General features: G+C 49.2%; 1 protein-coding gene across 2 annotated transcripts in view; it reads left to right on the forward strand.

The window, feature by feature from the left end:
• The first annotated feature begins 1,980 nt into the window (after positions 1-1,980).
• The window catches only part of LLGL2 (LLGL scribble cell polarity complex component 2), a 153,131-nt gene continuing 128,704 nt past the window's right edge, over positions 1,981-26,407 (forward strand). For both annotated transcript variants that reach the window (XM_075349651.1, XM_075349652.1), the window contains exon 1: positions 1,981-2,080. The gene's annotated coding sequence lies outside the window, so the exon portion shown is untranslated. The remainder of the gene's footprint in view (positions 2,081-26,407) is intronic.

The following is a 26,407-nucleotide window of genomic DNA, read 5'->3' on the forward strand; positions in this document are numbered from 1 at the left end:
CAAGGAGCTCAGAGACAGAATTGTGGCAAGGCACAGATTTGGCCAAGGTTCCAAAAGAATTTCTGCAGTACTCAAGGTTCCTAAGAGCACAGTGGCCTCCAAAATCCTTAAATGGAAGAAGTATGGGACCACCAGCACTCTTCCTAGATTGGCCGTCCAGCCAAACTGAGCAATCGTGGGAGAAGAGCCTTGGTGAGAGAGGTAAAAAAGAACCCCAAGATCACTGTGGCTGAGGTCCAGAGATGCAGTAGGGAGATGGGAGAAAGTTCCACAAAGTCAACTATCACTGCAGCTCTCCATTAGTCGGGCCTTTATAGCAGAGTTGCCCTATGTAAATCTCTCCTCAGTGTAAGATATATGTTAGCCCGCATAGAGTTTGCAAAAAAACACATGAAGGACTCCCAGATTATGACAAATAAGATTCTCTGGTCTGAGGAGACAAAAATAGAACTCTTTGATGATAATTCTAAGCTGTATGTGTGGAGAAAACCTGGCACTGCTCATCACCTGTCCAATACAATCCCAACAGTGAAACATGGTGGAGGCAGAATCATGCTATGGGCAGGTTTTTCAGCTGCTGGGACAGGAGGACTGGTTGCAATTAAAGGAAAGATGAATGCGGCCAAGTACAGAAATCTCCTGGAAGAAAACCTCTCCCAGAGTGCTGTGGACCTCAGACTTGGCCGAAGGTTCACCTTCCAACAAGCCAATGACCCTAACCACACTGCTAAAATAACAAAGGAGTGGCTTCAGAACAACTCGATGACCAATTTTGACTGGCCCAGCCGATCCGTGACCCTAAACCCAATTGAGCATCTCTGGAGAGACCTGAAAATGGCTGTCGACCAACGTTCACCATCCAACTTGATGGAACTGGAGAGGATCTGAAGGGAAGAATGGCACAGGATCCCCAAATCCAGGTGTGAAAAACCTGTTGCATCATTCCCAAGAAGACCCATGGCTGTACTAGCTCAAAAGGGTGCTTCTACTCAATACTGAGCAAAGAGTCTGGATACTTATCACCATGTGATATTTCAGTTTTTCTTGTTTAATAAATTTGCAAAAATTTCTACATTTGTTTTTTTTCTGTCAAGATGGGGTGCAGAGTGTACATGAATGAGAAAAAAATGAACTTTTTTGAATGTACCAAATGACTGCAATGAAACAAAGAGTGAAAAATTTAAAGGGGTCTGAATACTTTCTGTACCCACTGTATATCCCTCTCCGGGCACATTCTGTTATATATGTCCCCATCCTGGTGTCTGTCCCCTTCCTGGTATATATGTCCTCTTCCTGGTATATATGTCCTCCTCCTGGTATATATGCCCTCTTCTTGGGCCCCTCTTGGAATATTTGTCTGCCACAAAAAGAAAAAAACAAGCAAAAACATTTTACCCACCCTCCCTGGCGTCCTCTCTGAGCCGCAATGCATTTCAGCTGGATGTGCACCACCTACACTAATAGTGGCCCCAGGGAAGTGCCCATCGGGGTCATGCGCTAAAATGGCCCTGCTCGGTACTTGAGTATAATGGAAGCTAATGGGGACTCAAGCAAAATCTTCAGGAAAAATGCTCGAGATCCCCATTGACTTCCATCATACTCCATAAACGAGTACCTTTTTCCCACTAATTTCCCCTCTTAGAAATGTGTGTTGATCTCTAGCGTAGACATATGCAGAGCACTGGGCACTGGGGTGAGCTGCCGATCTTTCTTAGTGACTGGGCGCCACCAGCAGCCTGTGTGGTTGTGAAGCTTGCAGGGATTTCTTTTCTACACCGCGGAATGTTACGGGCGGTTCCATTCAGTATTGCGACCCAGGTAAGCCAGGTACGCGGAGGAATCAATGACATCCAACCTAATACATTATTCATGAGAAGAAGGGCCGGACAGGGGGCCTGTACGTATCCTGTCTATAGGGGCGTAGCTTGGGAAGAAGGATGTCTTTTTTTCTATTGGTCAGCTGTTGTAGGGCTGTCATGAATATGTAATTAGCCGGCCCCCAGTGGAGGGAACCAGGAAGCGGCTGCGGCCCAGGCGCCTCCCGCGGGACGAGGATCGGGAGCTGCTGGACGCGGGGAAGGTGAGAGGAGAACGAGCGTGTGGCGAGCAGCGGAGGCGGCTGCCCGGTTATAGGCGACCCCGGTAGTGGCGGGGCAGTGACGGGGCGGGGCGCACAAGTGCCGTCTGCTGTAAATGAGAGCGCTCCAGTGATGTGCGAGTGCCCGGGGATGTGAGGGGCGCCCGGTGTGGCGGCTGTGCCCGGGCGTGGCTGGCTCAGCCCTGTGTCTGCCTGGAACAGGTGTGTGGGCGGGGGTGTAAGTTCCACGGTGTCACATCCTCTGTCACCCACCTGCAGCACACGGCTCTGCTGCTCCACAGGCGGCACTGATAGCAAAAGTTTGCTAGTGCTGTAGAGCAGAATGTATGGGACTATACTGGAGCTGAGCTCACATTGTAGGCAGTGCTGGTGATTCCCTCATGTCTGATCTGTAAGGAGCAATCACAAGTCCTCCCTATGTGCAGTCTGTAGGGAGCGACCACAATCCCTTCTCCTGTCTGACCCTATGTAGGGAATGACGGTAATTCCTTCCTTATGTCCGATCTTCTGTAGGGAATTGTGAGGTAATTCCTGGGATATGAAGAGGAATTATGACTAGAAGTCATAATTGCTCTCATCACTCCCTGGCAGTGCCCCCCCCTCCCTTCTTGTTCTCAAATGTCCAGCATCTGTGAAGGTGTCACATCCCACTTACACCTCCAACAGCCATCTCCTCTGATATGGAGATGAGATGATGTGAGGACAATGGACCCAGGATGACTCCCTGCCGTCACCCTGTAACAAGAGTTGTATCTCATTAGCAAGGCTTGGAAGTAGCCAGACAGAACGACTCCAGTAAAAAATGGTTCATATCTCGCAAGCCATATTTCCGATAAATATGGCAACCATAAAAATGGTGTCTCCGCATGTGGACGATGCCGGCACCCCCCTTTTATGGGAACAGGACATTGGGAAATGCCCCAGGCGTGATATCAGCCAATGGGGAACTGGCAGACAGGTCATGAGTCCCCTCGTTCTGTAGCTAAATTCATAACTGTCACAATGAGAGCATTGGCGTCTGCCTACGACGCTCCCAGGCAAAGTTATAGCCAAAATCCCCTTTGCTGGATAATTCTGATCCATGCAGGGGGAGTGGCAGTGCTTCCCTGTGAGGTCACTAAGGTAGGAGGGGACCTGGATCTGCCCAGGTTGATAACCCTACTTCGGCCATTTTCCAGCGTTCTTCTGCTCGGGGGCCTGGTTGGGACAGACCTGTGAGAGAGTTCCTGGAAACCTGGTCTACAGCGCCCCCCTGTGGCCAGACGCACAAGGTAACTGATTGAATTGCATACCTGTTGTAAACCATGCTTTGTCTGTAACTGTACTCTGACATATGTATATTCTGTAGACTCCCTATTGTATATATTGTAGTTCTAGTGTGCTTTAGGCTGATTAAATTATATAATTAATCTTGGGCTGTTCTGTTATCTCGATCTTGAATCCCACGTCTGTGTGTTCGGCTAATAGTTACCGTAAATCGGTTGGTGGCAGCGAGTTGTGCCAAGGATTATTGTGGGGAGGCCAGTGAGATCCGGGAAGATATTATATATTCCGCCCGCGGAGGTCGGGGGAATATATACCCTACTCTCACCGGGGACCCTTCAATAATCGGCATAAGTAGTATAGCGGCCTCCTTGCTTATTGTCGGGCAATTCCATAATTGGCCTGACTATAAGAGGGGCGCTAGAGAGCGCGTCACGTGCTCTGTCTGTCGGTCGGGAGGTATAAAGGAGGGGGACGCCCCCTTGCTACCCCCCGATTGTGACGTACTGGTAGCCAGCGCGGGGGATTTCTGAGTGACCCCCCCGGTGGTTTGTGACATATTGGTGGCATAGCGGTGGGATCGAGATAATAGTGTGTGTGAGTGTGAGACCCATACTCCCAGACACTAAAGACTGCCTGCAGCAGCTGTGGCTGCTGGGGTCTTCAGACTAGCTCAACACTAGAGTGTCAGAGTGCAGATACTGTAAGGTGTGTGGAGGCATCAGGTGTCAGTTCTGTGTCAGTGACCAAAAGTCTGCAAGAATGGCTGATGGCACCAGGAGCAGAGCTATGCAACTGGCCAATGCTAAAGCAGGAGCCGAAGAGAGGGAGGACGGTGCTGTGGGCAGTAATGAGGAGGTTGCCCACGAGTCCTCCAGGAGCTCGACGCCAGAAAACAGCTCTGCAGAGGACATTGCACAACCGGGCGCTGCTGGACAAGATGAGGAGCAGCTCACCCAAGGGTCCTCAACGAGCCAGATGCCAGCCCTCCGCTCTGCAATGGACAGTGAATCACCCGGCTCCGCAGCGGGCCGCAGATCACCACGTGCCATTCCACCGAGCCTGGGAGGCTCGGATAGCCTTCTTCAAATGGCTATGGCCCTTCTCCAGGCTGGAGACCAGGAGGGCTACAAGGGACTCCTGGCAGAGCACAGGGCAGAGCGGCAGGCAGCGCGTGATGCTGAGGCTGCGGAGCGGCAAGCAGTGCGTGAGGCTGCGGAGCGGCAAGCAGCGCGTGAAGAGCGAGAGCGAGAGCGACAGGCAGAGCGTGACTACCAGCTGCAGCTAGCTCAGCTCCGGCCCTCATCAGCCACACGTGACCTTCAAGACACCAAACATCCAAAGGTCCGTGTTGAGGACTTCCCAGTGCTGGAGAAGGATGGAGACTTGGACTCTTTCTTGACTGCTTTTGAACGGACTTGCTTGCAGCACCATCTGGACAAGGACCAGTGGGCCAAATACCTGACCCCCCGTTTAAGGGGTAAGGCCCTGGAAATCCTTGGGGACTTGCCTGCTGAGGCAGATCAGGGCTACGACACCATCAAGCGGGCCCTGATCCAACAGTACAACCTCACTCCGGAGTCCTACCGCAAGAAGTTCCGGACGCTGCAGAAGGGACCAAAGGACTCCTGGGCTGACCACCGGCGGGCACTTGCCCGAGCTGCCGACCACTGGACCCAAGGCCTGCAGCTTTCCACCGGACCGGAGATCCTAGACTTGGTCATCACAGAGCAACTCTTGTGGAACTGCCCTGAGGATCTCCGCCAGTTCATCCGAGACCAGAAGCCGAAGGGGTCCACGGCTACAGCTGCCCTGGCCGATGACTACACCAACAATCGGGCTCCTGAGGCCAGGAGAGCAGCCACCAGCAGCACCTGGAGAGGGGGTAAGATGAACTCTGCGACTGCCCCACCTGCCCCTAGACTGCAGGGGGTGTCCCCCTCAACTCCCCTCTCCAGGCCCGTGGCAGAGCCAAGACGGTGCCACCAGTGCAACCTACCTGGACACTTCAAGGCCATGTGCCCTCAGCGTCCCAAGGCCCCGGCTCCGTCCCCGTCCCAAGGGCCGCCCAAGGTGTATTGTGTGGGTGGGGGTGGTGGTAGGTCCCTGGACAGCTTCCAACCTGTCACCGTCGGCCAGTCTGTGACCATAGGACTGCGAGACAGCGCCTCGGAGGTGACTCTGGTGCGGCCTGAGATGGTGTCCCCCCAAGACTTGATCCCTGGAAAAACCCTCGCTGTCTCCGGGATTGGAGGCATTGACCCGGCGCTGCCTGTTGCTGACATTTATGTGGACTGGGGCGCAGGGCGAGGGGTGAGGGAGGTGGGGGTAACTGATCGGATCCCTGCAAACGTGCTACTTGGGACAGATTTGGGGCAAATAACCTCCCAGTTTGGCCCCGCCCCAAAGGCTGAACCTTCAGCCAGTGCTGACGTGCCTCCGGACAATGTTAATGTGTTATCTATGAATGATGTAAGGGAGGAGGGAGTGAACTCTGATATTTCTGCTTGCATAGACACCATAGACACACACTCAGCTGCAGCTGTGACAGGGGAGGGGGTCAGAGAAAGGTGTGACAATGCCTCTACAAGTAATCAGCCTGTGAGCTGGGATCTGTTGCCCTCTGCAGGGATAAGCAGAGAGCAGGGTGCTGCAGGAGGAGGACCAGTGTGTGGGGTGGGGGCTACCACAGCAAATGTGGGGTCCCCAGAGATTTCACAGCGGGGTTCTGTTGCTGCAGAGGGGGAACAGGCAGGTGAGATTGGGGCCGGTCCAGGAGCGGAAGTGCTTCCAGGTAAGATCTCGGTGCAGGGTTCCCCCACAACCGGGGTGTCAGGAAGCCAGGTAGGTCTGCCTGAACCGGCGACTTGGTCAGGAACGGAGGAGGAGCAGGCACGACCCACGGTCGCAGCGGCTGTGGCCGCTGTCACCCGCAGTGGGAGTGCTGGAAGCCAAGGGGCCTCCCGGAGGTCCGATAGCTCTTCCCCTTCTGACCAAGTGGCAGCCGAGTCAGGTGGAGGCCAGGACACAGGTCCCGGGGTACTGACCGAAGATGTGACAGTCTCGTCGATTCTGGCCACATCTGGTCAGGGGTTTCAGGCAGCGTTAGAAGCTGACGACAGCCTGAAAGCTCTAAAGGAGCAGGCGGCACAGCCTCCCTCGGACTCGGACCCGGAGCGAGTGGTCTGGGACCAAGGACGGCTGTACCGGGCCACGGTCCAGCAGGGTTCACCGGAGGCGTGGCCCAGGGACCGACAGTTGGTGGTACCCTATCCGTTCCGGACGGAGTTGTTGCGGATCGCACATGAGATTCCGATGGCCGGACACCTAGGGATCGCTAAGACCAAGGCCAGGTTAAACCAGCATTTCTACTGGCCAAAAATGGGGGCCGATGTGGCTGCCTACTGCCGTTCGTGTGAAACCTGTCAGAGAGTGGGGAAGGCGGGGCCACACCCCAAAGCCCCACTAGTATCTCTGCCAATCATCGATGAGCCTTTCAGGAGGGTGGCTGTGGATCTGGTCGGCCCGCTGGCCATCCCCAGCAGCTCCGGGAAACGCTTCATACTGACGGTAGTTGACTATGCCACCCGGTACCCAGAAGCAGTGGCCTTGTCGTCCATTCGGGCTGACAAGGTGGCCACCGCATTGCTGGAGATTTTCTCCCGAGTGGGTTTTCCCCAGGAAATGCTCACCGACCGGGGGACCCAATTCATGTCCCAACTGATGGAGACCCTCTGTAAGCAAGTCCAGGTGCGACATCTGGTGGCCAGCCCGTACCATCCACAGACTAATGGCCTGTGCGAGCGGTTCAATGGCACCTTAAAGCAGATGCTTAAGATGTTGGTCGACTCCCATGGGCGTGACTGGGAGCGGTATCTCCCACACCTGTTATTTGCTTACCGGGAGGTTCCACAGGCCTCAACAGGATTCTCACCGTTTGAGCTCCTGTACGGGCGACGTGTGCGGGGCCCCCTGGCTCTGGTGAAAGAGGCTTGGGAAGGGGATTTGGCCACCCCTGGAGTGTCGGTCATCGAGTATGTCATGCGCTTCCGGGACAAAATGCAGGCCTTGACGCAACTGGTACACGACAATATGGCTCAAGCCCAGGCCGATCAGAAGCGTTGGTACGACCAGAACGCTTGTGAGAGGACCTACCAAGTGGGTCAAGAGGTGTGGGTACTGGTCCCCGTACCACAGGACAAGCTTCAGGCAGCCTGGGAAGGCCCATACCTCGTGTACCAGCAGCTCAACCCTGTGACGTACCTGGTCACCCTGGACCCTGCCCGTGGAAGGCGGAAGCCCTTCCATGTGAACATGATGAAGGCACATCATGAGCGGGAGGCATGTGCACTCCCTGTGTGCAACCTGCCCGAGGAGGGAGAAGCGGAAACCCTCTTGGATATGCTAGCCCAGGTTAGGGCAGGCGGATCCATTGAGGATGTGGGGGTTGGCCACCAGCTCTTGGAGGACCAACGGTCCCAGCTGTGGGCCACCCTCCTCCCCTTCCGGGGGTTGTTTACCAACCAGCCCGGAAGGACTGACTTGGCTGTCCATCACGTGGACACTGGGGATCATCCCCCGATCCGGCGTTCAGCATATCGGGTCTCCCTGGAGGTGCAGCAACACATGCGCCAGGAGATTGACGAGATGCTGAAGCTGGGGGTGATCCAGGCATCCAACAGCGCTTGGGCCTCGCCTGTAGTCCTCGTCCCTAAGAAGGACCGAACCACTCGGTTCTGCGTGGACTACAGGGGGCTCAATGCTGTCACGGTCGCCGATGCGTACCCAATGCCACGCATCGATGACCTGCTCGATCAGTTGGCCGGGGCTCAGTACCTGACCATCATGGATCTGAGCCGGGGATATTGGCAGATCCCCCTGACTCGCAAGGCCAGGGAACGCTCTGCCTTTATTACCCCATTTGGACTGTACGAGTCCACGGTGATGCCATTCGGGATGAGGAATGCCCCTGCCACTTTCCAGCGGATGGTCAACACCCTGCTCAAGGGACTTGAAGGGTACGCGGCCGCGTACCTGGACGACATTGCCGTCTTCAGTCCCACCTGGGAGGACCACCTAGAGCATCTAGCACAGGTGCTCAGGCGGATCCACCGGGCAGGTTTGACCATCAAGCCGGGAAAGTGTCAGCTGGCCATGAGCGAGGTCCAGTACCTCGGTCACCGGGTAGGTGGGGGAACGCTGAAGCCCGAGCCTGAGAAAGTGGAGGCCATCGCATCCTGGCCCACCCCCAGGACCAAGAAGCAGGTGATGTCCTTCTTGGGGACCGCTGGGTACTATAGGAGGTTTGTTCCATGCTATAGTAGCCTGGCAAAGCCCTTGACGGACCTCACCAAGAAGAAGCTGCCCTCTGCAGTCGATTGGACAGTGGACTGCGAGACAGCCTTCCGGGCCCTAAAGGACGCCCTGTCCAGCCCGCCCGTGCTACAGGCAGCCGACTTCACGCGGCCGTTTGTAGTACAGACCGACGCCAGTGACTTCGGCCTCGGTGCGGTGCTCAGCCAGGTGGACTCTGCGAGCCAAGAGCACCCAGTCTTGTACCTGAGCAGGAAGCTGTTACCAAGGGAAGTGGCCTATTCTACAATGGAGAAGGAGTGCCTGGCCATAGTGTGGGCCCTGCAGCGTCTGCAACCCTATCTATACGGGCGCCACTTCATCGTGGAGACGGACCACAATCCCCTCAGCTGGTTGCACACCGTCTCTGGGACGAATGGGCGATTGTTGCGATGGAGCCTTGCGCTCCAGCAATACGACTTCACCATTCGCCACAAAAGGGGCCGTGACCACGGTAACGCAGACGGGCTGTCCCGACAAGGAGAGGTCGCGGACGGGCGCACGGGGGAACACCGGAGTGTGCTGCCCCCTAGCGCCCTCAAAAGGGGGGAGGTGTGAGGTAATTCCTGGGATATGAAGAGGAATTATGACTAGAAGTCATAATTGCTCTCATCACTCCCTGGCAGTGCCCCCCCTCCCTTCTTGTTCTCAAATGTCCAGCATCTGTGAAGGTGTCACATCCCACTTACACCTCCAACAGCCATCTCCTCTGATATGGAGATGAGATGATGTGAGGACAATGGACCCAGGATGACTCCCTGCCGTCACCCTGTAACAAGAGTTGTATCTCATTAGCAAGGCTTGGAAGTAGCCAGACAGAACGACTCCAGTAAAAAATGGTTCATATCTCGCAAGCCATATTTCCGATAAATATGGCAACCATAAAAATGGTGTCTCCGCATGTGGACGATGCCGGCACCCCCCTTTTATGGGAACAGGACATTGGGAAATGCCCCAGGCGTGATATCAGCCAATGGGGAACTGGCAGACAGGTCATGAGTCCCCTCGTTCTGTAGCTAAATTCATAACTGTCACAATGAGAGCATTGGCGTCTGCCTACGACGCTCCCAGGCAAAGTTATAGCCAAAATCCCCTTTGCTGGATAATTCTGATCCATGCAGGGGGAGTGGCAGTGCTTCCCTGTGAGGTCACTAAGGTAGGAGGGGACCTGGATCTGCCCAGGTTGATAACCCTACTTCGGCCATTTTCCAGCGTTCTTCTGCTCGGGGGCCTGGTTGGGACAGACCTGTGAGAGAGTTCCTGGAAACCTGGTCTACAGCGCCCCCCTGTGGCCAGACGCACAAGGTAACTGATTGAATTGCATACCTGTTGTAAACCATGCTTTGTCTGTAACTGTACTCTGACATATGTATATTCTGTAGACTCCCTATTGTATATATTGTAGTTCTAGTGTGCTTTAGGCTGATTAAATTATATAATTAATCTTGGGCTGTTCTGTTATCTCGATCTTGAATCCCACGTCTGTGTGTTCGGCTAATAGTTACCGTAAATCGGTTGGTGGCAGCGAGTTGTGCCAAGGATTATTGTGGGGAGGCCAGTGAGATCCGGGAAGATATTATATATTCCGCCCGCGGAGGTCGGGGGAATATATACCCTACTCTCACCGGGGACCCTTCAATAATCGGCATAAGTAGTATAGCGGCCTCCTTGCTTATTGTCGGGCAATTCCATAATTGGCCTGACTATAAGAGGGGCGCTAGAGAGCGCGTCACGTGCTCTGTCTGTCGGTCGGGAGGTATAAAGGAGGGGGACGCCCCCTTGCTACCCCCCGATTGTGACGTACTGGTAGCCAGCGCGGGGGATTTCTGAGTGACCCCCCCGGTGGTTTGTGACAGGAATGATGGCAATTCCTTCTTATTTCCAACATTTTGTACTGAACGACAACGATCCCTTTTTATGTAAGATCTTCTGTAGGGAACAACAATCCCTCCTTTTTATGTTTGATCCTTTTTTTTTTTTACCTTCCTGTCGGGAACGGCGGCGGTTCCTCTCGCGTCCGATCTTCCGGACGGCGGCAGCCCCTCTCATGTCCAATCTTCTTTTGTGGAGGGCCGGTCTTCTTTTGTGGGGAACGGTGGCGGTCCCTCTCGTGTCGGGTCTTCTTTTACGGGGAACGGCGACGGTCCATCTCGCGTCCAATCTTCTGTAGGGAACGATGAAATATTACCTCCTTGTATCCGATCTTGTGTAGGGAACAGTGATTCCCTAATAATGGCAAAATTATTTATAGGGAATGACGATGATTGCCTCCTAATTGCTGGATCTTCTGCATAGAATGGTGGTGATTCATCCTAATAGCTGGATCTTCTGTACGGAATTATGGTTGTTCATCCTTACGGCCGGGTCTTCGGTAGGGAATGGTGGTGATTCATCCTTACGGCCGGGTCTTCGGTAGAGAATGGTGGTGATTCATCCTTACGGCCGGGTCTTCGGTAGGGAATGATGGTGATTCATCCCTATGGCCGGGTCTTCGGTAGGGAATGGTGGTGATTCATCCTTACGGCCGGGTCTTCGGTAGGGAATGATGGTGATTCATCCTTACGGCCGGGTCTTCGGTAGGGAACGGTGGTGATTCATCCTTACGGCCGGGTCTTCGGTAGGGAATGGTGGTGATTCATCCTTACGGCCGGGTCTTCGGTAGGGAATGATGGTGATTCATCCTTACGGCCGGGTCTTCGGTAGGGAATGATGATTGTTCATCCTTACGGCCGGGTCTTCGGTAGGGAATGATGGTGATTCATCCTTATGGCCGGGTCTTCGGTAGGGAATGATGGTTGTTCATCCTTACGGCCGGGTCTTCGGTAGGGAATGATGGTTGTTCATCCTTACGGCCGGGTCTTCGGTAGGGAATGATGGTGATTCATCCTTATGGCCGGGTCTTCGGTAGGGAATGATGGTTGTTCATCCTTACGGCCGGGTCTTCAGTAGGGAATGGTGGTTGTTCATCCTTACGGCCGGGTCTTCGGTAGGGAATGATGGTGATTCATCCTTACGGCCGGGTCTTCGGTAGGGAATGATGGTTGTTCATCCTTACGGCCGGGTCTTCAGTAGGGAATGGTGGTTGTTCATCCTTACGGCCGGGTCTTCGGTAGGGAATGATGGTGATTCATCCTTACGGCCGGGTCTTCGGTAGGGAACGGTGGTGATTCATCCTTACGGCCGGGTCTTCGGTAGGGAATGGTGGTGATTCATCCTTACGGCCGGGTCTTCGGTAGGGAATGATGGTTGTTCATCCTTACGGCCGGGTCTTCGGTAGGGAATGATGGTTGTTCATCCTTACGGCCGGGTCTTCGGTAGGGAATGATGGTTGTTCATCCATACGGCTGGATCAGGAAACAGGACATATCTGCCTTCGTATTTCTGCACTAGATTATGCAGTTTTTTGACAAATTGTATTGCATTGTGAAGTGTAAACTTTGCACAGCAGGATTGATAGGCCATGGATGTGAAATCTGTAGGATGGCTCAGTTGATAACATTGAGTACATATAGATGCAATACTGCTGCGAAGCATAGAGTCAATGGAGCCTGATGATGGAAATCCTTCATTTAGAGTTTCAATGTTCTGCAGAATTGGTGGCAAGTAGGTATAGTAATTCGGGCTAGGGCTTTAGGCTAATCAAGGAAAAAGAACATCTTGGCCCAGCTGATCCAGAAAAATCCACAGCAATGGGGCTCAAGAAGAAAGATCTTTTGATGTAGTGGCCCAAGGAGGTAATTTTCCCTTGGTGATGCTAGAACTGACCCGAGTTAGGCTAATGATTTTAGGCCTTGTTCAGACATCCATGGTTGACGTACGTTATGTGTGTTTCTCAGACGCATGTTTCCATTATAGTCTATTATGGTGTAGACCTGTCCATGCTTTGTGTGTGCCGAGTATCTGCAAAAAAACCCCAAAACCTAAACTTAGATGCTTGAAAACTGTCCGTTTCCCATCTAGTCATGGATCAAGCGCGCCCATTCATGCCTATGGGTCAGTTGACATCTCAGACAACACACTAATGGCATACCGGTGCCTGTTTTGCACTGTTTGATAGGAGAAGCTATTAAAAAAACCTGTTCTTGATATCGCAAGTGTGATACTGGTCTGCTTTTTCTGCAGCTTATATCCCATCCGTTTGAGTGTAAAGCCTCAAAATCCCATTCATTTTTTCTTGTTAAAAAAAACAACTCTTGCATACTGTGCAATTAGGGTACTTTCACACTTGCGTTTTTTTTTTCCTTCCATCACAATCCACCCTTTTGGAAAACAGCAGAATCTGTTAACGTATCCCACTGTTTCCCATAGACTTGTATGGAGGACGGATTGTGCCAAAAGTACCTGCGTTGCTTCTGCTGGCTGACGCTGCGTTGCCGGGCGGAAGGAACGCAGCATGTAACGTTTTTTGAGTGGCGGAATCCTCTATTTTTCACTGCGCATGCTCATCTATTTTTTTTTTAAATCACAGAAACTTTATTTTGTCTCCCGGTGGCCGAACGTTCAGCTGAGCAGCCGGCACGCGAGAGCGCGCAGCCGATCGTTCACAATAGTCTGCCGCCGGTAAAACTGTGAAGAAAAAAAAGTAAAAAAAAAAAAAAAAGCTTTCCGTTGTTTTTTACGATCCGTTGCATCCGTTGTGTCATTATATGCAACACATTCGTTGCATCCGTCACACAATGCAATGCAACGGACGCCGTTCAACGCAAGTGAGAAACTAGCCTTAAGAACACTGATGGACTGTGCAAAAACCGCAATAATCAGAGAATATTCTTATAGCGTATATTGGTGCAGATAAAAAGCCCGTCCCAGCCTAAAAATAGCAGCCAGCAGTCGCCCCAGAAGTGTTGCATCACATTACATGCGCCAATTCTGGTGTTTCGCCTCCGCTCTTCCCAACTGCCAATGTGTGGTGGCAATCAATGTAGTGGTAGTTTGGGTTGATGTCCGCTGGCATCAAGCTTTTCTGTAAGCAGTTGAGGTGTCCATGAGACACCCCCATTACTAACTCAGTATTTGAAAAGCAAAAAAACACCCCAAAAACACATTTTATTTGCAATAGCACTCCGACACTTTCTGTGGTTCATTAATTTATTAAAGGGAAAAAAAGCCAAGCAGGTCCACCATACTACATGGAATTTGATCAATTCAAGATTCATAAGGCACATTTTACATCAATGGTGTCAGAGACCACCTCAAAATGAGATGGACCCCCCCCCCCCCTAATATTATCTGGTATAACACTCGAAAGAATGATTGAAACAATTATATGGCCAGAGCAGCCAGATCAATCAACCCCCATAAATAGAATATATCACAATATTTATTGAAATACATTACAAAACATATATAACAAACATTGCATATAATAGGTCACAAGGAGTACACAGGTACACCCCAAAAGGCAGGGGCACGACCAGATGACAATGGTGATTATAAATTATATATAGTGCAGGCCAGACAAAAGAATGGATAAGTAACTAGATACAAATATTCAATATATCAGGTACAAAGTGTCCATACATTTATCAGTTAATATGGCCAAAAATGTACGGCTAACCCATATGGAGGTCCCCACACGCAGCCCGATGCGCGTTTCGCAAGATGCTTTGTGCATAGAATTTGATGTAGTCCACAAACCGAAACCAGGAAGACATAAGAGAGAAATAGAACCAAAACTCTTTCCTGCATTCACCAATTTATTAAAAATACAGGTTCCCAGGTCTGATGTAGTCTTGCGGTTCCCATGACGTTCCTAGATTACCTGCATCAAAGATTAGATCATCAGAATGAGGCTCCATAGACTTTGAGCAGCAGCCATTTTCGGCTGACACTGCACATCGCAAGACCCAGCGACTGTGATGAGCGGTGATGTCGGGAACATTCCTGACGTCTCCCCTCATAAGTGTCCCACATCTTGTTGAGCGCTACATGAACCGGGAGTGGCTGCTGCTCAGTCTGTGGAGCCTCGTTCTGATGATCTAATCTTTGATGCAGGTAATCTAGGAACGTCATGGGAACCGCAGGACTACATCGGACCTGGGAATTTTAATAAATCTTCATTATCTTTCGGTTTGTGGACTACATTGGACTATGGCGGACCTGCGTGATTTTTTTTTTTTTTTCTTTTAATAAATTAGTGTACCAGAGAAAGTGTTGGAGTGTTTCATAAAGTTTTTTTTTTTTTGTTTGTTTTTGTTCTTGCTTTTCAATTACTGGGCTAGTAATGGGGGTGTCTGATAGATTCCTCCCCATTACTAACACCAGGGCTTGATGTTAGCTGACAATTCACAGTTGACATTAACCCCAACTACCATTACCCCTATTGCCAATGCACCAGATCAAGCGGGAAGAGCTGAGGCGAAGCGCCAGAACTGGAGCATCTAATGTGATGCATCAATTCTGGGGCAGCTACATGCTGCTATTTTTAAGCTGGGAAGGATCAGATAGTCATGGGCATTCCCAGCCTGATAATATCCGCTTGCAGCTGTCTGCTTTACATTTTGCTTGTTTTTATATATTAGCTTAAGTACCATATGGAAAAGCACTAAAATGTGCAAACCTATAATACATTGGAGGGCATTATATATTTGCAAGAACTCTTCTATTTAGATTTTTATATTTTTTGCATTTATGATAGCTAGCTAGAAATTGTGTATGGTATCCTAGTATGCAAAGATAACGCGTTGCGAACAAATGTCATATGGATGCTAGGCGAGAAAAAAATCAATCACTCCCATGATTTACGGTGTGACCTCCAGTATATGCATTACACTCGTACCACTTTTCGGAATGAGGATCGGAGCGTTGTTTTATATGCTAGTGGGAGCGAGGCCATACACTGATAAACTGAAGTAATGAGGATGTCTTCCATTTTTAACGGCTCCCCATAGACTTTAATTGCCATGTCTGATCTGCAAAACGAATGAGTATAGGACATGCTCTGAATCTCACAAATTGCATCCATGGGTCCTTTTTTTTTTAAAACAGTTGTGTATATAGCTCAAGTAGGTTTACGGGCCTGAAGAGTAAAAAAAAAAAGACAGCGCACACATGTGAATGCAGCCATATCTAAAATACTGTGGATTTAAGCACAACTTATGAGCCATATGTCACAAAGTTTAACAAATCTATATTGTATATGATGGCACACGGACAGCAGGAACTTCTATACTCTCAGGCACTGCTGTCTCTGAAGATGCTACTGCTTCCGGGTCCGCAGTGCAGTGAATATGCATGAGCATAATGAGCGGGCCCGGAAGCAAGTGACAGCAGCGCTGGATACAGGTGAGTATAAAAAAATCATTTTATTTCAAAGACGTGTTTTCTCTTGTACGTGTCACACTGATTACATCAGTGTGGGGTTCATGTGACACTCGTGCTGCCAGAGAAAAATGGACATGTCACCGTGTGGAGCACACAGACACACGTCCGTGAGAAAACAGGGATGTGTGCGCAGACCCATTGATTTTAATGGGTCTGTGTATGTCCATGTCTCCGGTACGTATGATAACAGACGTAATACATACTGGAATCATGGATGTGTGAAGAGAGCCTTAGGCCCCTTTCACATTGCGTTTTTCTCTACGTCCACAGGTCCCGTCGGGGCATCCGTTCGGACCGCCCCTCCCCCACTCTGCAAAGCGTGCTCCTGACGCATGCGCCCGACAGGGCCATTCACTGTTATGCAGTGCACTGCATTAGTGTGTGCTCTGTTTTGTGCCATTTTGTGCATATATACGTTTCTGCAGACGGACACCCGAACGTAGGTGGTCTACGTTCGGGTGTCCGTCTGCAGAAACGTATATATGCACAAAATGGCACAAAACAGAGCACACGCTAACGCAGTGCGCTCCATAACAGTGAATGGCCTTGTCGGGCGCATGCGTCCGGAGCACGTTTTGCAGAGTGGGGGAGGAGCGGTCCGGACGGATGCCCCGACGGGACCTGTGGACGTAGAGAAAAACGCAATGTGAAAGGGGCCTTAAGGGTTACATTAGGATTGTGCTGCAGATTTGACCACTTCTCATTGAATCTGAGCATGCTACATACTGTTTTTGTTTTGTTACTCTAATCATGGCAAAAGCCCCATTGTTTTTCTGTGATTTTTCTAAAATTGTGGCAAAAACCTTCCTGTTCTACCACAATCCTAGCAAAATCCCCAACATGTGAACAAAGCCTAAAAGTAGGTTTTCCTTTCAAAAATGGCCAGCGGATGAAATTTGGTAAAATGGTTTGCAGTGTGAACGTCTTGGGGTATGGGAGGTGAATGTGGCCGGTGATGACGTGTCTCCTGATACCTGCAGGTTGCGTGTTGGATCGGCAAGTTTCGCACTCTTGATTTCATTAGGTTTCCCAAATGATTCTTGGCAACCTACCCGTGAAAGTGTCTCTTTTCATCGGCTCCTTCTACTAGAATGGATGAGTCCTGTCCTCCTAATTGAACCTGTAGGACATGTCTGCTCTTGTTATTTGGACCTGCTCAAAAGAAAAAATGGTGGGGAATAGTCTTTGTGCCTGTGCAAAAACAGATGACGTCCACATCAAACACTTGTATGCATAAGATAACACATTAGACTAGTGTCTGCTGAACCTGCCGATATCGATGAGGGAGGTGCTGATTGACCATGTCCAAATTCAGACTACCAATCGTCAATCGGTGGCTTTCTCATAGGGGACACAGGAGGGCTCTGCCAATTTTGTAAGTTTTCCCACCTACAAAGAATGGAGAGGTCTGTAATTTTATCGTAGGTATACTTCAACTGTGACAGATTAAAAAAAAAACAGAATCACATTGTATGATTTTTATATAATTTGCATTTTATTACATGAAATAAGTATATTATAGTATTGATACAATAAAAAAACCTGAACTGATTTGGTACAGAAACCTTTGCTTGCCATTACGAAGGTCAGACATTTTCTGTAGTTTCTGGACCAAGTATGCACACCCTGCAGCAGGAATTTTGGCCCACTCTTCCAAAGAGATCTTCACCAGATCTTTCAGGTTTCGAGGCTGTCAATAGGCAGCATTGAGTTTCAGTTCCCTCCAAAAATGTTTCTATAGGTTTACGTCTGGAGACTGGCCAGGCCACTCCAGGACCTTGAAATGCTTCTTATGTAGCCACTGCTTAGTTTCAATAGCTGGGTGCTTCGGGTCATTGTCATGTTGGAAGACCCATCCACAACCCATCTTCAGTGCTTTTACCAAAAGATCAACTGTCTGATCGCTCATTCTTTCCCGTAGATCAGAGCAACATTGCTCTGATCTGCACAAAAACAGCTCTCCTCTCACACACTGCCCTCTGCCTACTATAAGAACTGACTCGTGATAGCCACAGTAGTCATTACATGACCCTTTGCTACCATGGCAACCATCAGATCCATGTGATCACATCACGTGACTTCCAATGGAGCCGGGTAAGTGCTTACCGTGGCCTGCCGTTGTTTACCGTTGTTTTGCATCAGTCACATGCGTTGCTTGACGCATGTGACTGATGCGTTGTACAACGGATGACAACGGTGACAAAGAAAATAATTTTTGTCGGACTCCGTTGTGTTGGGGGGGGCGGAGTTCGGGGGGCGCGGAGTTCGGGGCGGCGGAGTTCGGGGGCGGCGGAGTTCGGGGGGCGGAGCTGAGGACGTTAGTGCCGCGGTCTGCATGGCTGGGGACAGGTGAGTGTGTGTGTGTGTGTGTGTGTGTGTGTGTCTACATGCGTGTGGACATGCGGAGTGCGGGAGGGGGCGGAGCCGGGGAGCTGAAGACGTCCGTGCCGCGGGGACTGCAGGGCTTGGGACAAGTGTGTGAGTGAGTGTGTACACATGCGGAGTGCGGGAGGGGGCGGAGCCGAGTGGTGAAGTGTCGGCCTCCTTGCACACTGTATCTAGGGTAAATATCGGGTAAAAGCAAAGCACTTTTTGCTTGGTTACCCGATATTTATCTTGGATACCAGCTTAGCGCGGGCTCCCTGCACACGTAACCACTGTAAATATCGCATTGCTTGTGTGGCGCCCCTGACCTGGTCAGGCACCACTGAGTACTGCACCCATGCTGGGGACAGTACAATACAGGTAATCCAGAAGGCTGACCGAGGTGTGACTACACAGGCGCATAGTGATCAGGTCTCACACATGTACCTTTGAGAGGACCCCTGGGGATCCCAGGAGGGGGCAAAGCCTTCACCTCCACTGGAATAGTGGAGGGGGCCAAAAGCCTCCATCTCCAATCAAGGGGTGTGGTAAGAGAGTCTGGTTGCTAGGTGGCGTAGGCAAGAACAGGAGAGGAGGGGCAGTGAGCCGGTTCAGGGCAGAGTCCAGGGAGCTCCGAGGAGAGCAGACCCCTGGGGCTGTTGCAGTCTGACAGCGTCCGCGCAGTGGCTACCGACGGGGGAGAACGGTCACCTAGGAGTGCTACCCGAAACCCATCTTCAGCTAGAGAGAGAGCAACGGAGTGGGAAGTAAGGAGACTGCTAGGGAGTACCAGGCCCAAACGGGCGGCAGATCCCGGAGCGGGGATAGATCCACCTTTCCTTGCTAAACCTGCCGGTGTGGGGCCCTCAAAGCCCACACCACAACACCCAAAAGCCGCAGCCACGTAGCCACAGTTAGGGCCCATAGTTCACAGGAGGCAAGCAGCTGGAGTGATCTGGTCCAGGCGACAAGCAAACGGCAAACAAACCGAAGGGGAGAGAGGCTTCAGCAACTTCCCTGGGTGACCCCCATAGGGACTAAAAGTCGGGGTTACCCCAAACCACCAAGGGCTAAGGAAGGCGAGTCGGTAGTCACCCTCACCAGTCAGCCTGAAGGACACCTGGTTCCAGCCTGGTTGATCCCAGCTACGCCCGGGTTACTCACTCTGCCACCTTCTGTGAGTAAAACCCCTGAAAGGCATTTCGCTTGTGTGGAGTTATTCTGCGCCTTGTGGTTCTACACACCTACACAGGGCCCTGGGGCTTGCCTCACTCTCAGGAGGCTATTACAACCGACTGCACCCACCATCAGCCCCAGGCATCCCTTAATCTGCAGTGGCGGTCCCCACTGACCGCAATTCTGAGAGTGGCGTCACGACAAATAGAAGATCTCCTACCGGTGACAGGATCCAGCCACGTGGAGTCCCTGAAGGTAATGCACCGACACAACACCTGTGGGGCTTCACACTTGGTTACCCGATGTTTATCCTGGTTACGGGGGCGGGCAGCCAGAGAGCACATGCGCAGCGAAATCCTACGGATCGCGCTGCTCAAAAAAGGTTACATGCTGCGTTGCTCCCGCCCGGCGGTCAGTTAAAAAACGACTGACCGCGACGCAGCAGATGCAACGCAGCATCATCAGTCACAATCCGTCACTAATAGAAGCCTATGGGGAAAAACAGGATTCCTGCAAAATATTTTGCAGGATACCATAATTCCTCAAGGCTACGGATTGTGACTGATGCAAAACAACGGAAATGTGAACTTAGCCTTAACCTGACACGATCCATGACGTACCCAGTACATCATGTGTCGTGAAGAGGTTAAAGAAAAAAAATAACAAGTCTTTGAGAGACAGAGAATTCTTGCTGGTTGGTAGGTGATCAAATACTTATTTCATGCAATAAATGCAAATTATTTAAAAATCATACATTGTGATTTTCTGCATTTTTTTTTTGTAATCTGTCTGTCACATTTGAAGTGCACCTACAATAAAAATTACAGACCTCTCCATACCTTGTAGGTGGGAGAACTTGCAAAATCGTCCGTGTATCAAATCCTTATTTTCCTCACTGTATGTGAGATGGCTGTTGTCTGAATGATCAATTGAAGCCTGGTTTGCCTTACTGCAATCTAATGTGTACGACCAGCTAAAAGCATGAACCTGAAGGTTTCCCATACACAACTTTGGTTGTTGCCTTAATCATGGTTCAGCCGACAGCGGTCTTCTCTGATGCTCCCATACACAGGAGCTCTTGTTTGGCCGACCAGTCCTGTGTTCTCTCAATGAGCCACTGCCAGACATCTCTGACAGTGGCTTATCCCCAAGAGAAGAAAAGGGTCGTCAGTCTGTAATCGGGCATGCTGGATCTTTATCTCCCTTAACATCACTTGTTGGGGGTGCCCATTAGACTGTCGACTGAGCCTGCCGATATCCGGTTTGACAATGTTTGCCTAATGTGAATTGAGACTGTAAGGGTACCGTCACACTTTAGCGACGCAGCAGCGATCCCACCAGCGATCTGACCTGGTCAAGATCGCTGTCGCTACATGGTCGCTGGTGAGCTATCAAACAGGCAGATCTCACCAGCGACCAGTGACCAGCCCCCAGCCACCAGCGACGTGCAAGCGATGCTGCGCTTGCACGGAGCCGGCGTCTGGAAGCTGCGGACACTGGTAACTAAGGTAAACATCGGGTATGGTTACCCGATGTTTACCTTAGTTACCAGCGCACACCGCTTAGCTTAGCGTGTGCAGGGAGCAGGAGCCGGCACTGGCAGCGTGAGAGCTGCGGAGGCTGGTAACGAAGGTAAATATCGGGTAACCACCTTGGTTACCCGATGTTTACCTTGGTTACAGCTTACCGCAGGCTGTCAGACGCCGGCTCCTGCTCCCTGCACATTCAGGATTGTTGCTCTCTCGCTGTCACACACAGCGATGTGTGCTTATCAGCGGGAGAGCAACAATAAAAAAACGAACCAGCACTGTGTGTAACGAGCAGCGATCTCACAGCAGGGGCCAGATCGCTGCTCAGTGTCACACACAGCGAGATCGCTAATGAGGTCACAAAAAACATGACTCAGCAGCGATCTCGCTGTGTGTGAAGTACCCCTTACACAAAATATCTTCTTGATTGTGAACCTTTAAGAATTTTTATGGTGATGTGCTCTGCTTTGTCATTCACTAAAAGATATACAATAAATACATTATTGTGTATTCACCAATGCTGTACATTGTCCTTCCCTTGCCAAACATTACCACCTGTGGTGCAGCAATGGTACGCCACTCAACCATTCCAGTGTGATCAGTAGAAATACATTATCTGCAGCGATGTTGGGCTCTGTTAATGTCTGCTGGAGCTTCAATCACACATACCCATATTTTTGTTTTATAAAAATCAAGTGCAATTTTAGTGCATCAAAACTACACACCCCATGGTGGAGCCAACTGACTACATTGGACGGTGTTGTCTGCTACTCGTGTTCATGTTGTGAAAGGTCTGGTACTGTTACAATGAATCTTTCAGCACAGAATGACTGTTCAAACCTAGTTCAGGCAATCTGTGCATCACAGTGGGGCTAATCCATTTAAATTTACCTTCCCACCTGCTGGCTTTCCCTCCATCTCAACCCTCCCCTTTTCGTTGACTGATGACTCTAGTTTCATAGACTAGAGAAGGACAGAGGTAGATGGGCAAAACAAGCTGGTGGGAAGATGGATTTAAAGGACTAGCCCCGTCATGATTCACTGAGTGTCTGTACTTGGTTTGAACAATCATTCTGTGAGTCCTTTTTAAGCTCGACCATTTGCAGATTACTAGGTGAAAACGTTTTGCCCAAATGTGTATCACCATTTCTAAAATTTGTTGAATGATCACACTCCCTGAAAACATGGTGCCCAAATTATGACAGTATCAATACTCCCAACACACAATAACATCATAGAATGTTCTATTCTGCCAATTTTTGTGGCAACAATGTGAGGAAGAGCCACTAACTATTAAAGCAAGGCTGATCATCCAACATCTGTGTTGATTCCTCACAGCCATGTCCATAATAAATTCAGACCCATGGGAGTAATAGAGCAGAAAAGACCAGATCTGTGCCATTCTACAGCTCCTTTGCCGGTATAGTGCACCTGTCCTAGTCAATGGGACAGGTTTACAATGTCAGCCGATCATGCAGGTAACAGTTGGCGTGATGTCACCTTCCAATTTGGACATGAATGGAACCAGAATACCACATTAATGCCCTGTCATTTTGCAGCAATTTAAAAATAATCCTGCAAATAACTATGATTCTACTGCAATGTGTGAATAGACCCCTAAGGTTACTGTTAGGAAGCCCTTTAGGTTTTGTGTCAAATCTGCACTGAAAAACGCATAAAAAAACAGAAAAAGTCTGCAACGTATGGACACAGCCTAAAGGGCTGCATGTGCTATTGCCTCGTTAATCCATCAATCAAAGGGAACCTGTTGGCACAATTTTGTAATGTAAACTAAACCCATGGCTGTAATAGCGCTGAAAGGCTGATTACATTGATACCTTTGAAGAAATCCGCTTAGTGGTTCTTCTGTAATCAGCATTTGAGGTTTTCTACTAGTTAGGTCTTCTCCCTGTCTGTGATTCTCCAGTTCCTCTTCCTGCTCTGGTCTATGAATGACAGGTCGCTACTGAGATTTCAAACAGATGAGGCAAGGTCATACAACGGCTGGGGGCTGGCAAAGGGGCTTGGGAATCAAAGACAGGGAGGGTAAATCTTTTTTGCGTTGTGCACCAAAATCTAATCACCATTTAATGTTTTTTTGCTAATTAAAGGTAACCAATCACCAGGATTTTTGTATATAAGCTAATGTCAGTACCAGTACAGCACTATCAGGCTGATTCTCTACATACCTGTAGTGGTCAGCTCGGATGTTTAGGTTTTGAAATCCAAGAAAGTAACGTTTATAAAATCAGCAGCTTCTTGAGTGACAGCAGCTGAGGATCAGATAATATATTCATAGTTATCCCCTCCCCCTGTTAGAATTAGCATAAGTATTATACAATCGATTCACTTTCTCTTGTAGGACCTGTGCGAGGTCATACCCATGTGACCTGGTATCCAGCTTTGTTGGCTGAGCCCTGCCCCTTCTGGTCACATCTATGACCTCACAGAGGTCCTGCAAGAGATAAAGTGAATCATTTGTATAATACATATGCTAATTCTAACAGGGGGAGGGGTTAACTATGAATATATTATCTGATCCTCAGCTGCTGTCACTCAACAAGCAGCTAATTTTATACACTTTACTTTCTTGGATTTCAAAACTTGAACATCCGAGCTGACCACTACAGGTATGAAGAGAATCAGCCTGATAGTGCCAGTATAGCACTGACTTTAGCTTATATACGAAAATCATGGTGGTTGGTTCCCTTTTAAAGAAGGACTATAAAGTGGATTTCTTAAGCAAAGGTATCAATTTAATCAGTATTACAATGTAATTACAGCCATGTTTCCTTTACATTGCAAAATCATGGTGACAAGTGTTCTTTAAGCAGATAAAAGGTCTAAAGCTGATTCCAGGTGTGGCATTTGGAAACTGTTGATGGGAACCTACAACATACTGTCAAAGGAGCTCTCAATGGAAGAGAAACAGACCATCATTAGGCTTTAAAAAAGAAGAAATCCATCAGAGATACAAATGTTAGGAGTCGCCAAATCAACAGTTTGGTACATTTTACGAAAAAAAAAAACGGCCTGGATATCCATGGAATAAAACAATGGTGGATGATCTCAGAAATCTTTCAATGGTGGAAAAAAACAAACCATTAACAACATTTACTCAAGTGAATAACAGTCTGTAGGGAAGTAGGTGTTGAAGGAAGTGGGTGTTTTAGTATCTAAGTCTACCATAAAGAGAAGACTTCATGAGAAGAAATACAGAGGGTTCACCACAAGGTGCAAACCATTACTCGGTGTTAAGCAAAAAAAAAAAAAAGGCCAGATTTGATTTTGCCAAAAACCATCTAAAGAAGCCAGCCCAGTTTGGACAGATGAAACCAAGATCAACCTGTGCCAGAATGATGGGAAGAAGAAAGTATGGAGAAGGCTTGGAACGGCTCATGATCCAAAGTATACCACATCATCTGTAAAGCACAGCGGAGGCAGTGTGATGGCTGGGCATGCATGGCTTCCAATGTCACTGGGTCGTTGGTGTTTATTGATGACGTGACTGAAGACAGAAGCAGCCGGATTAATTCGGAAGTGTACTTTCTGCTCAGATTCTACCAAATACAGCAAGGCGGTGGAATGGCGCTTCACTGTACAGATGGACAATGACCCAAAACACACAGAGAAAGCAACCCAGGAGTTTTTGAAGGCAAAGTGGAATATTCTGCAGTGGCCGAATAAATTACCAGATCTCGACACCATTGAGCGTGTATTTTACATGCGTAAGACAAAACTTCTAGCAGAAAGACCCACAAACAAGAAACAGCAGTCGGCTGCTTTAAAGGCCTGGCAAAGCATCACAAAGGAGGAATCCCAACGTTTAGTGACGTCCATGGCTTCCAGACTGCAGGAAGTAATTTCCTGCAAGGATTCTCAACAATGCATTAAAATGAACATTTTATTTATGGTAAAGTAAAATTTGTCCAATTACTTTTGAATCCCTGAATTGAGGAGGCTTTGGAGAAAAATGGTTGCAATTCATAGACCTTGCATCAGAATAATTTTTTTTTTTTTTCCAACTGCTTTAATTTAACCTGACAGTATACAATTTAATTGCCTCTCAGTTGATTTAATTTTAAATAAATAGTGGTATGTAGAGGCCAAAATACGGAGATACAGTCACTGTCCAAATATTTCTGGACCTAACCTGTGTATATGATTGCCAACATATAGACTTGTGCCCATAAATGCCTAAGGGTGAATAGCATAAAATATTCATACCACAGGCCATATGGAGCGCTTAGTGCGTAGACATCTGTAATGCAGTGGCATGTTAATATATAACAATACAGGTATGTAGAAAGCAATCGCCACTAAGCGTCTGCTAGATGGATGGTGGCGGTTGCCTGATGGGTGTCTGTACAGCCTCCATCTGGAAGTGCTTGTAATGGGACCTTTTGAAGGTATTGTTCAGTCAAATTCTCTTAATTAAGTTTCATTAAAAGCAATGCGTTTCAGGGCATTTTCATCCCTCCCCCTTTTTTTTTTTTTTTTCCCATACACCGATACAAATGCCTTTAAAGGGAATTTCTAAGGCTATGTGTCCATGGGAGAATGTAGCTGCGGATTTTTCTGCATCAAAATCCGCAACTTTCCTACAAAATCCGCACCTTTTCAAAGGTGCGGATTTTTTTTTTTTTTCCCCCCAATTTTAAAGCCAAAATCCGGATGAAAATCCGCAACAATAAGGCTATGTGCCCACACTGCAGAAAATGCGCGGATTTTGCCGCGGATTTCTCGCGGAAAACTGCGGATTTCCCGAAAATCTGCCGCTCAGGCACTTCCCAGCCATTTCTATGGCATTTTGGAAATGCTGTGCCCACGCTGCGGATTTTTCCGCAGCGGATTTCGTGCGGATTTTGATCTGGAAAAATCTGCAACATGTCAATTATTGTTGCAGATTTTCATCCGGATTTTGGCTTTAAAATTGGGAAAAAAAAAAAAAATCCGCATCAAATCCACGGCAATTCTGCGGCAAATCCGCACCTTTGAAAAGGTGCGGATTTTGCGGGAAAGCTGCGGATTTTCATGCAGAAAAATCCGCAGCTACATTCTCCCGTGGACACATAGCCTAATTGACATGTTGCAGATTTTTCAAGGATCAAAATCCGCACGAAATCCGCTGCGGAAAAATCCGCAGCGTGGGCACAGCATTTCCAAAATGCCATAGAAATGGCTGGGAAGTGCCTGAGCTGCAGATTTTCGGGAAATCCGCTGCTTTTTCGCGAGAAATCTGCGGCAAAATCCGCGCATTTTTCGCAGCGTGGGCACATAGCCTTAGTATCCCTGACCCTCC

This window comes from Anomaloglossus baeobatrachus, chromosome 5 (genome assembly GCF_048569485.1).
Source record: "Anomaloglossus baeobatrachus isolate aAnoBae1 chromosome 5, aAnoBae1.hap1, whole genome shotgun sequence".
Lineage (NCBI taxonomy): Eukaryota > Metazoa > Chordata > Amphibia > Anura > Aromobatidae > Anomaloglossus > Anomaloglossus baeobatrachus.